Raw genomic sequence first — 16,526 nt, forward strand, 5'->3', positions numbered from 1 at the left:
GGTCACAGAAATTTTGATCTGTTAGAAACCTTAGAAGGTTTTCCTCCGTCTCCTTGGGTTTGTCAGTTAGCGTCGCTATATGTATTTTATCTGGGTCAATAAACCCAATATTTAGGATGCTCTTACTTTTACACTCCAGAATCTTCATTGTGCATAATAGAGTACAAGTTATATATAGACAATGAATTGAAATAACTAAACAAGTTATATGTAGACAACGAATTAAAAAACTTACAGACAATAGCAACTCATAAGCGATTTGTCTAGGGCGTCGCCATTGTACATCTGGAAGAGTTCATCAAAGTCGATATGGATTTCTTCGGAGAGGCCGTAGTACTCCCGTGGGACACTCAGCACGATCATCGTTCTCCCATTCTTTGATTCACTTAAGTACCATTTATGCAAGTAACGCATATTTGTTGGGAGATCATCTTTGCTGACCAAAGGCTCTCCCATGACAAACTGTGGCTTAGGGGCTACCACAGCCTTGGGTATCCTGTCGTCTTGGGAAGCCGGCAAATCTTCAACCGAGATACCACATTCATCCGCCAACTCCTTTGCTCTTTCAAAAGCTTGCCCCTGCACCGGAGGGGGAACATTCTTGGTTAACACCTTGAGGGGTGGGATCGACTGTTTGGCCTGTTGTCCAAGCTGAGGAACGTCTGATTTTTTCTTGCTTGTAGTTGAACTTGATTTTCTCCCACTTGCACTTGCACGTGAGCTGCTCTTTTTCACTTCCTTCTGCAATGTGCGTGTATAGTCATCAGGCTTATAGTGTAAGTCATACTGTGATGGAGTGGTTATGAAGTCTTTTGCCCATGCTATGTGCTTCTCGGTGTATTCCGGGCGGGGCTCGGGTTCCTTCCTTTTCATCTGCGTATCATGATGTTCCTTTGCTATCCTGGCGTTTTCCTCGGGGGTACGATCATAAGGTCTGATAGGAAGATTAGCATAAGCTACCTTTGGGAGGGGCGACAGTTTGCGCTTTGGGGAGCTCCGTCGCTTAGAAATCATCGACGGAGCGTTCTTTCTGGCACGCTTCCGCTTAGTATCATGTGCGGGCGGCGGCGGAGACGGACGACCCAAGTCCGGCGGCGGTGATCGAGATGGACTCGTGTTGTGCTGGCCGACGTCATGTGGAGGGCTTGGAGGTAATGGAGGTGTAGGTGACCTGCGACGACTCGGAGGCGGTGTTGTCCTTGGGGCCAAGCCTGGAAGCTTGATGTAGTTCTTGTCCCATAGGATGACTCCACCCAGTACTTCTCCGAGTGTCCTCTCATCTTCGGGTCCATCTATGTCGAGCTCCATATCATTAAACCCCGTCATGATTTCATCCACCCCGACTTTAGCAAAGCCAGATGGAATCTCACGGCCATGCCAGCGTGCATCAGGGCCAGAAGGTAAAGCTTGTCTGACGGCCACCTTCATGGATATGTTCTTGAATTTATGATGGAGTTCACATGATGTTGACTCCTTGATTCCATCCATGGGGTAGCCGGGACCGCCCTCTATCATTCTTCGTTCATCATCGGGCGTGGCCTCAGATTCAGCCACTCTGCTTTTCCGCTTAGATGGGGTGCCGGTAATATCAAGTGCAGGATCTTCCTGGCGCGGTACTCCTCTAAGCTCATCAATCTGCTTCTGTTGCTCGTTAATCCTGGCAAGCAACTGGTTGAACTTGTCATTCTCCTCATCCTGCTGCCGCTTCTTTGCTCTCTCTCGGCTTCTGTAAGTGTCTTGGTCTCTGGCAAACCCAAGCTACCACGGGTAAGAAGGACCGAAGCCTCGCGTTCGTCCTCCGTGTTCGTCATTGCCGAGGACCAGTGTGAGCAAATCTTTATCTCTATCTGCAGTGAACTTTCTTTGTCCCTCCTTAATTTCTTTCACTATCCTTTTCCAATTCTCCCTGGGTATCCTAAGATCGTCATTGCAGATGAGGTCCCCTGTTGTTTCGTCCCCTGTTGTTTCGTCGTATGACCCACCATGCGCAAGGAACCAATTTCTTCCTCTCAATTCCCACTCATCACGGAGTGGTTCAGGTACGATGCCTTTATCTATCAGATCTTGCTCTTTCTTATCCCACTTTGGGATGGCAGTCTCATAGCCCCTGGCCCCAGCTTGTGGTGATATTTCTTCTTGTCGGCATTTATCTTGTTCTTTTCTGATAATGCCTGGGCATCTTCTGACTCCTTGTACTCTTGAAATGCCTTCCAGTGATTCGCCTGCTTGGCTAGATACCCCTCGAATACTGGCACTTTCTGTGTCTTCAGATAGTTTTTCCATAGCTTCTTCTTCCAGCTACGGAACAGTTCGGCCATCTTCTTCAGAGTCCACTGCTTGACTTTGGCCCTCAGTTTGTCTGCGGCGTCTTCATGCTCACATTCTGGCAGGTTGAAATGTGACATGAGATCATTCCAAAGATTATCTTTGTACCTTTCGGCGACATAGTCACTATCGGCTGCCCCTTTGCGCTTGTTCCACTCCCGAACGCTGATCGGGACGTGATCCCTAACGAGAACTCCGCATTGCTTGTTGAATGTGGCAACAACATTCTTAGGAAGCTTGGGTTCGCCCGTAGGAAATATCACCTCAAATGTGTAATGCGTCCGTGCATCCAACTTTCTAGTCGGGCCTCGTTTCATAATTTTGCTCGATGTGGAGGCCTAAGAGGGAGAAACATTCGTCAAATGAATGTATATGTATACAATATAGAGCTATCTCCAATATTTTTCACATATTTCAAGTGATTGTCGAACTTCATATGTACACCTCGCCGGACTTCTCCTCTTCACCGGCTTCTCCATCAGTGGAGCTATCACCTTCTCCGTCATTGGACCTATCTCCTGCCCCATCGGCTTCATCTTCGTGTCGCTCGACCTCCATTCCAACGTCCTGGTTTAGATATGACGACGGAGATTCAGCTAGTTCAACGTTGGGGCCGTCTTTGATTATATCTTCGAGAAGTTCTTCCTCTTCGAGGTTCCTAATATGTGGATCCATAGTTCTCCAAAAAAAGGATTCTCTTAACCTTTGTACCAAAAAAGAATTATTCTATCAGGAACTCCGTTCCAAAACAACTTAAGTCCCGGGTCGTGGCTCCACCCGGGACTCCTAGATTTCTGCATAGTATTCAAAGTAGGAGTACTTTTCCAATTTGAGCATTCAATAAGCAAAACCAAATCATAAAATAAAGTAGTATTCAAATTAGCATGCATTCAATTATAAGCTAATACATCATCACTTTTGTCCGTACATCGTCGAATATTATCACTAATACTCCTCGAATACTATCATACATATAGCGTCACTAATACATCTAGAACCGTAGCGCCCAACCGGTATCGGCGCGGGCGGTGGACACCCAAAGAGAAGGAAGCATCACAGGATCATAGCTCTAGTGAGATCCCCGAAGAACCTGCGAGGTATGCTCGAACCTGCCCTCCAACGCAACCATGTAGCGACGGACGTGCTCATCCTCCTCGCTGACACGGTGAAGTACCACCTCCGCGGTGTCCGGAAGCCTCGGCACCCTCACTGGCCCACGCGACCGCCACCAAACAAGGATCGGGTCAACGACGGGCTGGCTCCTCACCAACCTATGCCCCCCGGAAGGTAGCACCTCCCAATACCAGTCGGGCGGAGCCCAGTCCCGGATAGGGCCCCTCTGATCAAGCAGGTGTCCTCCGCCGAGTCGACGACGAGGATGCGGGATAGGCATCGTAAAATGAACTAAAAAAATAAACTAGTTCTATTAATTTTCTAGCTAAAACTAAACTATTAACACTTAAGCATATACAATAGCAAAATTAAACTATTAACACTTAAGCATATACAATAGCAAAATTAAGCAATAATCTAAGAAACACTATTAACACTTAAGCATATACACTATACAATAGCAAAATTCCTCCTCTTCTTATTTTCATTTTTCTTCTCCTCCTCTTCTTTTCTTCTCTTCTCCTCCTCTTCTTTTCTTTTTTTCTTATACACTATACACTATATACACTATAGCAAAATTCCTCCTCTCCTTATACACTATACACTATATACACTATACACTTAATCATATACACTATACAATATACACTTTTTCTTCTTTTCTTCTCCTCCTCTTCTTATTTTCATTTTTCCTAATCTTATTTTCTTATTTTTGTTCATATTTCTTCTTCTTGTAACCCTAACCTAATTCTAAATATTACTAACCCTAATAATCTAGCACAAACCTAATAACAATAGGAATTAAATGACAAAAAATCTTTTTCTTTTTCTTCTTTTCTTCTCCTTTTTCTTCTTTTCTTCTCCTTTTTCTTCCTTTCTTATCCTTTTTCTTCTTCTCTTCCCCTTTTTGTTCTTTTCTTCTATACTGGCCGGAGTGTTGGGGAGGAGGGCGCGGGGGGCTTACCGGCCGGAGGTGTCGACGGCGCGCGGCGACGAGGACGGCGTGGAGGACGGCGGGACGGCGAGGAGGACGGCGCGGCGGCGAGGAGGACGGCCGACGGTGAGGAGGACGGCAGGTGGCGGTGAGCAGGACGGCGGGCAGCCTGACGGCGTCGGTTAGTTCATCGGTGTGTCGCGCCAAGCAGGAAAACGAGAGGAAGAAGAAGAGAAATGGACGAATTGGGTTGGAAATTTTTGAAGTCCCGCTTATATAGGTGGATCTATAGTCCCGGTGCGTGGCTCGGGCCGGGACTAAAGACCCCCTTTAGTCCCGGGTGGAGCCACGACCCGGGACTAAAGGCCTCTTTTCGGGCAGACCAAGAGGCGGGAAGCACGGGGTCTTTAGTCCCGGTGCGTGGCTCCAGCCGGGACTAAAGGGTGTCTTTAGTCCCGGGGCGTGGCTCCACCCGGGACTAAAGCCCCTCCTCGGCTGCACGATAAGTTTAGTCTCACCTCGCCCAGCGAGGGGGACTAACACTTGTTTATAAGCCCCGTCGCAGCTTGTCCATCGAGCTCCTCTCTAAAGCAGGCTTACGGGCCTAAACTTACTGAAAATTGAAACTATATTCGAAATTGTGGAGAAAATTCAATCTGAATTCAAAGTGAATTCAGGTTGAATTTTGTCCATGATTTCTAATATAGTTTCAATTTGTTTCTATTTTCAAAATTAATTATTTTGACTATCCAAACTATTAACTTATTTTGTTATTTTCAATTAAAAACTATGTTTATTAAAAATTCTTTTTGCATATTTGAGAATTTGACAAAACTATGATAATGAGAAGTGTTTGAAATTGAATAAATAATTCAAAACTATTTTCTATTTTCATAATTAATAATTTTGACTATCCAAACTATTATCTATTTTGTTATTTTCAATTAAAAACTATGTTTATTAAAAATTCTTTTTGCATATTTGAGAATTTGACAAAACTATGATAATGAAAAGTGTTTCAAATTGAATAAATAATGCAAAACTATTTTCTATTTTCATAATTAATAATTTTGACTATCCAAACTATTATCTATTTTGTTATTTTCAATTAAAAACTATGTTTATTTAAAATTATTTTTGCATATTTGAGAATTTGACAAAACTATGATAATGAAAAGTGTTTCAAATTGAATAAATAATGCAAAACTATTTTCTATTTTCATCATTAATAATTTTGACTATCCAAACTATTATCTATTTTGTTATTTTCAGTTAAAAACTATGTTTATTAGAAATTCTTTTTGCATATTTGAGAATTTGACACAAATATGATAATGAAAAGTGTTTCAAATTGAACAAATAATGCAAAAGTATTTTCTATTTTCATAATTAATAATTTTGACTATCCAAACTATTATCTATTTTGTTATTTTCAATTAAAAACTATGTTTATTAAAAATTCTTTTTGCATATTTGCGAATTTGACAAAACTATGATAATGAAAAGTGTTTCAAATTGAATAAATAATGCAAAACTATTTTTTATTTTCATAATTAATAATTTTGACTATCCAAACTATTATATATTTTGTTATTTTCAATTAAAAATTATGTTTATTAAAAATTCTTTTTGCATATTTGAGAATTTGACAAAACTATGATAATGAAAAGTGTTTCAAATTGAATAAATAATGCAAAACTATTTTTTATTTTCATAATAAATAATTTTGAATAAATAATACAAAACTATTTTTGAACTTATTTGAACTCCATACTTTTTGTGTGTTCAAAATGCACCATTCAAAGGCACATCACAAAATTTCAACAATTTCTGACTTCATTTGGTATTATTCGTGCATTTACTTATTTTTTTTGAGCTAGTTGACTCTGAAATTGAAAAGCACTACAAATGAACTCTGAAAATGTTGAAAGTTGGCATGCTATCATCATTTCACCCACATAGCATGTGTTAAAAAGTTGAGAGGGCTACGACAAAAACTGGATGCAGTTCGTGTACAAAACTGACAATCTCTCTCGAAGTAGTAGGGTTTCGAACGAGAACTCATCTCTTACAAAGGGGTTTCATTTTTTTGAACTTATTTGAACTCCATACTTTTTGTGTGTTCAAAATGCACCATTCAAAGGCACATCACAAAATGGACAATCTTTCTCGAAGTAGAAGCGACCCCCACAATAAGAGACGACAATCTTCTTCTCTCATATATGGTGGACACTAGCTCACCTGATTTTTCAACCGTCGATGATGGTCGCTACTCCTACTTCCCCTAGTGCATAACCAATATCTAGCACAAGGAGAAGAAGGAGAAGCCACCCCCACAACAAAAGTGGTTCCGCGGCACGCCACGTGGTTCCGCTGCACGCCACGTGGTTCCGCTGCACGCCACGTGGGACTAATGGTCTTTCATTTTTAAATGATTGTTTTAATCAAAAACAGATCTGTTACAAAAGGGATTTCATTTTTTGAACTTATTTGAACTGAAGACTTTTTGTATATATATGTGGTAGAAATGCATGATACCATGAAGTTAGAAAGGGCTAAACCATTCAAAAGTAGCAAATGAAGTTATAAAGGGCTAAACCATTCAAATTTGGAAACTATAATGGCACAAACAGAAACTAGACATATATAAATTGGTCCAAGAAGTACATGATACTAGTCCAAACAGTACATAATAATAGCTACCATAGATATATATACAAGTGTTCGACGTTAAGAACACTACTCGTCTGAATCATCTAAATCAGAATGTCCACGTTCCTCGAGGTGACGCTAGCCATAGTTGACGACTCGAATCTTGTGGTACAACTCGTATGAAACGTATGCATCTTTTGCTGCATACTCAATGTTGATATCATCAAGTGGGCCCTTCTCCCAAAGTCTGTGCTGAGACTTTGGGAAACTGGTCTTCATATCACCATATGACTCGTCGATCAAGGCAACTGCCATATGAGCCATCGAAGTCCTGTCATGTCGAAGCCTGAATATCGTTTGGAGATCAACGAGGCAACCAGCTGGTATCTCAATACCGAAGCTGTGCCTCATCTTCAGCTTGTCGTTCCTTATGTCAACGGAAGCAAAAGTGATGCCGCTGCGAAGGAACTCCATGAGTTCTGGACAATGCTTGTCACTCCTGCAACAGAAAAAAATTAAAATGGAACAAATGTTACATACTGCTGCAATAAGGAAACATGTTTCACTACAACTAAAGAGAAACTTATCTTTAGGATTCAAATAGAACATATGCAATGGAACCTAGAGAGATCACTATAGCTATCCAATGGAACCTAGAGAGATCACTAGCTATATGCAATTTTCATGACTATGACATATCATATTGCTATCCAATGGAACCTAGAGAGATCACTAGCTATATTCAATTTTCATAACCTTGGATCAAAGAACACCGCATAAAATTGTATCACTACAACTATGATTTCAATGGAACATATTGAACCAATCAGATTTTTCAGATTATGGAACACTATTCCAATCAGATTGTGTTTCCTTCAACTAATCAAAATTGTTTCACTACAACTATTTGAAGCGAACCAACTATGATTCCAATGGAACATATTAAACACTAGTTGATTCTAATACGATTTTTCAGATTATCGAACACTATTCCAATGAGGTTGTGGTCCCCTTCAACTAATCAAAATTGTTTCACTACAACTATTTGAAGGGAACCAACTATGATTCCAATGGAACATATTAAACACTAGTTGATTCTAATACGATTTTTCAGATTATGGAACACTATTCCAATTAGATTGTGCTCCCCTTCAACTAATCAAAATTGTTTCACTACAACTATTTGAAGGGAACCAACTATGATTGAAACAAATAAACTTACAATGTCATTATCTTGGATCAAAGAAAGCCTCAAAACTTACCTCGCCCATTGGAAGATCAAGACATGGCGTGCGAAGCATAGTTGGATGACGGCAACACCGCGTTGATCGGCCGTGTACTCCAGATCAAGCCCCAAGAACTTCTCATGATCTGCTGCGTGGTCAAACCATTTTTCCTTCAACTGTTGAAGAAAAAACGGCACCTCGTTGCTCAGGTTCGTGTACACGACATCGAGCATCGTCGTGCCATGTGCGAGCACCTTACGAAAGCTAGTTGGCATGGTGGAAGAAGAGAAGGGAAGAAGAGAGGAGAAGAACAGAGGAGAAGAACAGAGAGGGCGACGCGAGAGAGAAGAAGAACGGAGAAATGGCGACTGTACGCTTCGGTTCGTGCTTTTCATCGCCCGAAACGACGCGGGATGCAAACCGTTTGGGCCTTTAGTCCCGGGTTGAGCCACCAACCGGGACTAAAGAGGTATACCAAACGGTTGCCACCACTACGGCAGGCCACCTGTTAGGCCTTTAGTCCCGGTTTGAGCCACCAACCGGGACTAAAGAGGTATACCAACGGTCGCCACCACTACGGCAGGCCACGTGTTAGTCCTTTAGTCCCGGGTTGAGCCACAAACCGGGACTAAAGGGGGATACGAACGGTTGCCACCACCACTGCCCGCCGCGTAGCCCTTTAGTCCCGGTTTGGGACATGAACCGGGACTAAAGGCTCCTTACGGGCCGGGACTAAAGCCTCGAGGGAGGCATTGAGAATTGGGGCGACGTGGCCGGGCCTTTAGTCCCGGCCCAGAGGCAGGCCGGGACTAAAGGGTCCAGGCCAAAGGCCCGTTTTCCACTAGTGATTCCGAGATATATCGCCTTGCAACTCCCACCGTTCCGTCTCATGACTTGTGCCGTCACTCTCATATTGCCATTGCATGATCGTAAGATAGCTAGCGTGATGTTTCAACGTTATACGCCAAGCTAGATCGTTGGACATCCCGGTACACTGCCGGAGGCATTTCCTATAGTCATTTCAAAGCTTTGAGCTGTGAGTAAATAAAAGTGTGATGATCATCATTATTAGAGCATTGTCCATGTGAGGAAATTAAAAAAAGAGGCCAAAGAGCCCAAAAAAAGAGAGAGATATGGAAAGAGGCCAAAGATCCCAAACAAAAAAATAAAAAAAATAAAAAATAGAGAAAAAGAGAGAAGGGACAATGCTATTATCTTTTTCCACACTTGTACTTCATAATAGCACCATGTTCTTCAAGATTGAGAGCCTCTTGTTTCGTCACCACCATATACTAGTGGGAATCTTTATTATATAACTTGGCTTGTATATTCCAATGATGGGCTTCCTCAAACTTGCCCTAGGTCTTCGTGAGCAAGCAAGTTGGATGCACACCCACTAGTTATCCTTTTGAGCTTTCACATACTTATAGCTCTAGTGCATCCTTTGTATGGCAATCCCTACTCATTCACATTGATATCTATTAATGGGCATCTCCATAGCCCTTTGATACGTCGAGTCAATGTGACCATCTCCTCCTTTTTGTCTCACAACCACCACCACACTCTATATATTCCACCTATAGTGCTATATCCATGGCTCACGCTCATGTATTGCGTGATAGTTATAAAAAGTTTGAGAAAGTAAGAGTGCGAAAACAATTACTTGGCCAATACCGGGGTTGTGCATGATTTTCATTAGTTGTGTGAGGATGATGGACGATGACACACAAGTATAGGGGATCAATCGTAGTCCTTTCGATAAGTAAGAGTGTCGAACCCAACGAGGAGTAGAAGGATCTGACAAGTGGTTTTCAGCAAGGAAAAATCTGCAATCACTGAAATTGTCGGTAACAAGTGATTGTGTAGGGAGATGATTCGTAGAAAGCAACAAGTAACAAAAGTAGCAACGGTGCAGCAAAGTGGCCCAATCCCTTTTGTAGCAAGGGACAAGCCTGGACAAAGCCTTATAGGAGGAAAAACGCTCCCGAGGACACACGGGAATTTCTGTCATGCTAGTTTTCATCATGTTCATATGATTCGCGTTCGTTACTTTGATAGTTTGATATGTGGGTGGACCGGCGCTTGGGTAATGACCTTACTTGGACAAGCATCCCACTTATGATTAACCCCTCTCGCAAGCATCCGCAACTATGAAAGAAGAATTAAGACAAAGTCTAACCATAGCATTAAACTAGTGGATCCAAATCACCCCTTCCGAAGCAACGCATAAACTAGGGTTTAAGCTTTTGTCACTCTAGCAACCCATCATCTACTTACTACTTCCCAATGCCTTCCTCTAGGCCCAAATAATGGTGAAGTGTTATGTAGTCGACGTTCACATAACACCACTAGAGGAAAAAACATACAACATATCAAATTGCCGAACGAATACCAAATTCACATGACTATTATTAGCATGACTTATCCCATGTCCTCAAGAACAAAAGTAACTACTCAGAAAGCATAATCATATCCATGACCAGAGAAGTAATGAGTAGCATCAAGGATCTGAACATAAACTCTTCCACCAAGTAATCCAACTAGCATCAACTACAAAGAGTAATCAACACTACTAGCAACCTTACAAGTACCAATCGGAGTCGCGAGATGGAGATTGGTTACAAGTGATGAACTAGGGTTTGGAGATGAGATGGTGCTGATGAAGATGTTGATGGTGATGAGTCCCCTCTGATGAGAGGAGTGTTGGTGATGACGATGGCGACGATTTCCCCCTCCGAGAGGGAAGTTTCCCCAACAGGATCGTCCTGCCGGAGCTCTAGATTGGTTCTGCTCAAGTTCCGCCTCGTGGCGGCGGTGAATCCACGAAAAAGCTCCTCCTTAATTTTTTCCTGGATGAAACCCTTCATATAGCAAAAGAGGGGGGCAAGTGGGCCTGCAGGGTGCCCACAAGCCCTCATGGCACAGCCTGGGGGGGTGGTCGCGCCGTGCAGGCTTGTTGCCACCTGCACGCCCCCCTCTGGCACTTCTTCGGCCCAGTATTTTAGATAAATCGGGAAAAAAATCCTCGTTGATTTTTACGGCATTTGGAGTTGCGCAGAACAGGTATCTCAACTTTGCTCCACTTTCAGGCCAGAATTCCAGTTGCCGCCATTCTCCCTCTTCATGTAAACCTTGCAAAATAAGATAGAAAAGGGATCAGAATAGTATCGTGAAGTGAAATAACAGCCAAAGAAGCTATAAATATCAACTTGAAAACATGATGCAAAATGGACGTATCAACTCCCGCAAGCTTAGAACTCGCTTGTGCTCAAGCGAAAGCCGAGCTCAATAAATATGTCCACATGTTTAGGGAGAGAGGTGTCAACAAAACAAGATACGAACATGCATGCATCATGATCAAGATCAGAACAGCAACACCAACATATAATCTCTCATGCTAAAGTGATAATTCCTTCACAAAGTAAAGCATGGATCAAGAACCTTACCGAGAAGTAACAACCGATAGCCTTTAGTCATTGAAACAATTGCAATTTATCACAACATCAGAAAGAGTCAAATAAGAGCTTGTAAAGCAAATCCACATACTCAATCATTCTTTCATTCTCTACAATTGCTACAAATCACGTGGTACTCATGAGATCAAAGTTTCAGCTGGACACAGAGAAAAATAGGGGCTTACAGTTTTGCCTCCCAACTGCTTACCTCAAGGGTAATGTCAACAATAATAATTCATGAATACTTGCCTCCAAGTTGACATATGAATATAGATCTTTCCCAAGCATGTGACGGTAGCCAAGATAAAGGCGAAGCAAGGAATTGGTGAAGATCACCATGACTCTTTCAAGGGAAAAAAGTAAAGGTACAAGATAGGCCCTTCGCAGAGGGAAGCAGAGGTTGTCATGCGCTTTTTAGATTTGGATGCGTGTCCTCTTAGTGTAGAGGAACGTCACTTTATATTGCCTCCTGTGATAAAGAACTTTATTATGCAGTCTGTCGCTTTTATGTCTTCCTCATCACAGGTTCATATAAAGCTTATTTTCCACACACTAATAGATCATACATATTAGAGAGCAATTTTTGTTGCTTGCACCGATGACAACTTACTTGAGGGATCTTATTCAACCCATAGGTAGGTATGGTGGACACTCATGGCAAAACTGGGTTGATGGTTTATGGATGCACAAGTAGTATCTCTACTTAGGGCCGGAGGTTTGGCTAGTGTGAGTTGGAAGCAAACATCACATGCTAAGGGATCTCTAATCATATAACATTGTTCGGAACCAAGCAAACACAATTCATTATGTTGTCTTCCTTGTCCAACATCTACTTCTAGGCATGCAATAGTTTAGTGAGTGTTCACAATCATAGATGGTGTCAGAGATGATATATTTATATGTGAACCTCTCCTTCTTTATTACTTCCTATTAATTGCAACAATGACCAAGGTCTACGTTTGCCTACCCTCAACAAGTTTCAATCCTCATTCTTTTTATATGTGAAGCCATTGATACGTCTCCAATGTATCTATGATTTTTGATGGTTTCATGCTATTATCTTGTCAAACTTTAGATGTTTTGCATGCCTTTTATTTATTTTCTGGGACTAACTTATTAACTTAGTGCCAAGTGCCAGTTCCTGTTTTTTCCATGTTTTTGACCCCTTTCATAGGAGATTTTGAAAGGGAGTCCAAACGGAAGAAAATCCCCGAAAAGATTTTTTCTGGAACGGAAGACGATCGGAGGACTTGGGAGCCAGGCCAGAAGAGCCCTAGGGGCCCCACAAGCCCCCACCCCGCGGCCAGGGGGCCGCGCCATCCAGGCTTGTGGGCCCCCTGGAGGTCCCCTAACCTAGATCTTGCGCCTAGAAATTCCCAAATATTTCCAAAAAAATCAAGAGACGATCGTAATTACTCTTCCGCCACCACAAGCTTCTGTCTCTACAAGATCCCATCTGAGGCATGTCCTCGTGCCCTGTCGGAGGGGAGATTCGGACACGGAGGGCTTCTTCATCAACACCATGACCTCTCCGATGATGCGTGAGTAGTTCACCATAGACCTACGGGTCCATAGCTAGTAACTAGATGGCTTCTTCTCTCTCTTGGATCTTCAATACAAAGTTCTCCATGATCTTCATGGAGATCTATCCGATGTAATCTTCTTTTGCGGTGTGTTTGTCGAGATCCGATGAATTGTGGATTTATGATCAGATTATCTATGAATCTTATTTGAGTTTCTTTTGTTCTCTCTTATGCATGATTTCATATCCTTGTAATTCTCTTCGAGTTGTGGGTTTTGTTTGGCCAACTAGATCTATGATTCTTGCAATGGGAGAAGTGCTTGGTTCTGGGTTCATACCGTGCGGTGACCTCACCCAGTGACAAAAGGGGTAGAGAGGCACGTATCGTGTTGTTGCCATCAAGGGTAAAAAGATGGGGTTTTCATCATTGGTTTGAGATTATCCCTCTACATCATGTCATCTTGCTTAAAGCGTTACTCTGTTCTTCATGAACTCAATACACTAGTTGCATGCTGGATAGCGGTCGATGTGTGGAGTAATAGTTGTAGATGCAGAAAGTATCGGTCTACTTGTCTCGGACGTGATGCCTATATGCTAGATCATTGCCTTAGATATCGTCATGACTTTGCGCGGTTCTATCAATTGCTTGACAGTAATTTGTTCACCCACCGTGATATGTGTTATTATGAGAGAATCCTCTAGTAAACACTATGGCCCCGAGGGTCTACTCCACACTATATTTTCAGCCTTACACATTTTACTTCGTTGCACTTTCCGCCTTCAAATCTCACTTTGCAAACAATCTTGAAGGGATTGACAACCCCTTTGAAGCGTTGGGTGCAAGCTTGTTTGTGTTTGCACAGGTACTTTGGACTTTACGAGGCCCTCCTTCCGGATCGATACCTTGGTTCTCAAACTGAGGAAAATACTTACTGCTCCTATGCTGCATCACCCTTTCCTCTTCAAGGGAAAAACCGACGCAAACCAGAGAAGTAACAAGAAGAATTCCTACGCGCCAGGGAAGGACTATTGTTGCTGCAGAAGAAGAATTTCTAGCGCCGTTGCCGGGGAGGAAGATCAAGTCAAGAACTCATCCAAGTAGGTGTCGCAAACTCATCTCTTGCATTTACTTTGTTTGCCAGTTGCCTCTTGTTTTCCTCTCCCCCACTTCACCAATTTGCCTTTTTCGTTCGCCCTTTTTCTCGCCCGCTTTTTGTTTGCTCGTGTGCCTGCTTGCTTGCTGAAGTCACCATGAACGAAAACACCAAGCTTTGTGACTTCTCGAATACTAATAATAATGATTTTATTAGTACTCCGATTGCTCCTGCCACTAGTACGGAGTCATACGAAATCAATGCCGCTTTGCTGAATCTTGTTATGAAAGAGCAATTCTCTAGCCTTCCTAGTGAAGATGTCGCATCCCATCTCAATACCTTCATTGAGCTTTGCGATATGCAAAATAAAAAAGATGTGGATAATGACGTGATTAAATTGAAGCTTTTTCCATTCTCGTTGCGAGGTCGCGCAAAAACTTGGTTTTCTTCTTTGGCCAAAAATAGTATCGATTCTTGGGATAAGTGCAAAGATGCTTATATATCCAAGTATTTTCCGCCGGCTAAGATCATCTCTCTCCGTAATGATATCATGAATTTCAAGCAACTTGATCATGAACATGTTGCACAAGCTTGGGAGAGAATGAAATTAATGATTAGAAATTGTCCCGCTCATGCCTTGAGTCTTTGGATGATTATTCAAATCTTTTACGCTGGCTTGAATTTCGCTTCTAGAAATATCTTGGACTCCGCGTCAGGTGGAACGTTCATGGAAATCACGTTAGGAGAAGCCACAAAGCTCTTAGACAACATCATGACGAACTACTCTCAGTGGCACACTGAAAGGTCACCTACTAGTAAGAAGGTACACGCTATAGAAGAAATTAACTCGTTGAGTGTTGCTACTGCAACAAAAGACCTTCCAACGGCGCGAGAAACAAGCGTGCGGATGGGAGACTATTCTTGTCTTGATACTCCTCAGCAACGGCACCAGGAATCTTTCTGCTACGGCTACGCCTTTAGGGACTTCCTTGGCAAATATGCAAAGCATTCCCCCGTGGCCTTGTAGCCTTGCGTTGGTGTTCCCTCGAAGCGGAAAGGGTGATGTAGCATAGCGGCGGTAAGTATTTCCCTAAGTTTTGAGAACCAAGGTATCGATCCAGTGAAGGATTATCACAAGTACCTGCACAAACACAAAGAGCTTGCACCTAACGCAATGAAGGGGTTGTCGATCCCTTATAGATTGTTTGCCAAGTGAGAACTGAAAGCAAAAGAAACAAAGCAAAGTAAAAGCGAAAGTGGGAACGATAGGTGTGAATAGACCCGGGGGCCGTAGAGTTCACTAGTGGCTTCTCTCATGAAAGCAAGTAGACGGTGGGTGAACGAATTACTGTCGAGCAATTGATAGAACCACGCAAAGTCGTGACGTTATCTAAGGCAATGATTATATCTATAGGCATCACGTCCAAAACAAGTAGACCGATACTTTCTTGATCTACTACTATTACTCCACACGTCGACCGCTATCCAGCATGCATCTAGTGTATTAAGTTCATGAGAACAGAGTAACACCTTAAGCAAGATGGCATGATGTAGATGGACAATCTCATATCTGTGATAAAAGCCCATCTTGTTACCCTTGATGGCAACAACACGATGCGTGCCTTGCTGCCCCTTCTGTCACTGGGAAAGGTCACCACACGGTATGAACCCAAAACCAAGCACTTCTCCCATTGCAAGAATCATAGATCTAGTTGGCCAAACAAAACCCAAGACTCGGAGAGACTTACAAGGATATCGAATCATGCATATAAGAAATCCGCAAAGACTCAAATATATATCATAGATAATCTTATCAGAAATTCACAATTCATCGGATCTCGACAAACACACCGCCAAAGAGGATTACATCGGATAGATCTCCATGAAGATCATGGAGAACTTTGTATTGAAGATCTAAGAGAGATAAGAAGCCATCTAGCTACTAACTACGGACCCGTAGGTCTGAAGTGAACTACTCACGAGTCACTGGAGGGGCGATGATGTTGATGTAGAAGCCCTCCAACTCCAAAGTCCCCTCCGGTAGGGCACCGGGAAGGGTCTCCAGATGAGATCTTGCGGAAACGGAAGCTTGCGGCGGCGGAAAAGTGTTTTCGTGGATTCCCCCATTTTTTCTGTATTTTAGGGAACATATAGGTGAAGGAGCTAGGTCAGGGGGCCGCCAGGGAGGCCACAAGCCTGGTAGCC

This window comes from Hordeum vulgare, chromosome 6H (genome assembly GCF_904849725.1).
Source record: "Hordeum vulgare subsp. vulgare chromosome 6H, MorexV3_pseudomolecules_assembly, whole genome shotgun sequence".
Classification (NCBI taxonomy): Eukaryota; Viridiplantae; Streptophyta; class Magnoliopsida; order Poales; family Poaceae; genus Hordeum; species Hordeum vulgare.